This window comes from Sceloporus undulatus, unplaced genomic scaffold, assembly GCF_019175285.1.
Source record: "Sceloporus undulatus isolate JIND9_A2432 ecotype Alabama unplaced genomic scaffold, SceUnd_v1.1 scaffold_28948, whole genome shotgun sequence".
Classification (NCBI taxonomy): domain Eukaryota; kingdom Metazoa; phylum Chordata; class Lepidosauria; order Squamata; family Phrynosomatidae; genus Sceloporus; species Sceloporus undulatus.
Window position 1 is genome coordinate 1 of NW_024831861.1, and position 1360 is coordinate 1360.

Genomic DNA, 1360 nt, shown 5'->3' on the forward strand with positions numbered 1-1360 from the left:
AAAAACCACAGTCCCTTGCCCAAGTACCCACTTCTGAGAAGTACAGTTGAACCCGAGGGCAAGTCCATTTCTGCCATCTGTCTAGGAATAATGCCAAAATGTCCTCCATTTTGATCATGCCTAAAAAGATGCATTTATATTAACATTTTTTTTAAAAAACCTCATTTTTTGCATGCCCTCCATTTTTATAAAAATGTGTCCTACATTTGAAAATGTTGCCCTACATTTGTCCTACATTTGTCCCAGTTTGGAGGTCCTCACTTATGGCAACCCTATCTGCGGGTGACCCTCCCTCCTTCCGGGTTGTTTACCAGAAAACCTGCTTCTTTCCTCAGGTGAAGGCGCTCAAAGGGATCAGGGCCATTGTAGCGGACCTCAGCGATATCAAGGACCTGAAGTACTGGCTGCAGTATCACTTGGTGACCCAGGCCAGCGTCTTGGTCAGCCAGTTCCAACCCAAGGAGCAGGGGAGCAGCGTGAAGCTCAAAAAATACATTGTCCCAGGGTTAGTTGGCAGGACTGGGGCAGGAGTGGCCCGTGGGGCTAGACCCAGATATACACACCAACCCTCTTTTCTGTCACCTCTCTCTTTCCTGCAGGGAATCAATTGATATCTTGGCAATCCTCCTCCAGAGGCTAGACCTAATGCACAACATGAAGTCCACGCTCATCTCCATGTGAATGTGGTGAGTCTGCTTTCCCCTCCCTCTCCCTCTCTCTGGGGGATGGCTTTCCCTTAAAAAGGGAAGACTCACAAATAAAAGGCATCTCTCCTTCCCTCCGCAGAACTGAATGACCGTGGCTGCACCCAAAAAGACCTCCATTCCCAGCCTCCGGCCGAGGCCTGAGGAGTCCCAGAAGACTTCCCTGAGGACTCCCTGCTGCTCTGGGCGAAGGCAAGGATGCCATCGTGCGGCCTTCCCACGCTGCTGCCACTCAGACGCTGGGTGCGGACATTTCCCCATTTGGGGCGGGACAATCCCAGTTTCCCCCAGGGTTAAAATGTCCCATCCACATCGAGCCGCCTGTCCCAGGTTCTAGTGGCAGTGAGTGCTAGCAGCCAAAGCCCTGTCTGGATGGAGCTCTGAGGCTTCAACTCCCAGAGTCCAGCCGGGTGCTTTGAGCGCTGCCTGGGATCAAATCCTTACTCTGCCATGGAAGCCAGAGGGAGGAAGGAAGAGAGGACTACATCTCCCAGTAGCCCCTGCCCACCATCCCCTTCCTGGCACTGCTGGTCAGTCAGCCAGGCTCCCCAAAGCACTTCCTTCCTCCCCTTCCTTTCCTTTCCCTCTTTCCCTCTTTCCTCCTTTCCTTTCCATTCCCTCTTTCCTCCCTTCCTTTCCATTCCCTCTTTCCTCCC

At 52.6% G+C, this 1360-nt stretch overlaps 1 long non-coding RNA gene across 1 annotated transcript; it reads left to right on the top strand.

The window, feature by feature from the left end:
* The first annotated feature begins 203 nt into the window (after positions 1–203).
* LOC121918736 lies at positions 204–1343 on the top strand. Its single transcript, XR_006101293.1, has 3 exons — positions 204–505; positions 600–686; positions 787–1343. It is a non-coding gene; the product is annotated as an uncharacterized LOC121918736 (long non-coding RNA).
* Positions 1344–1360: the final 17 nt, after the last annotated feature.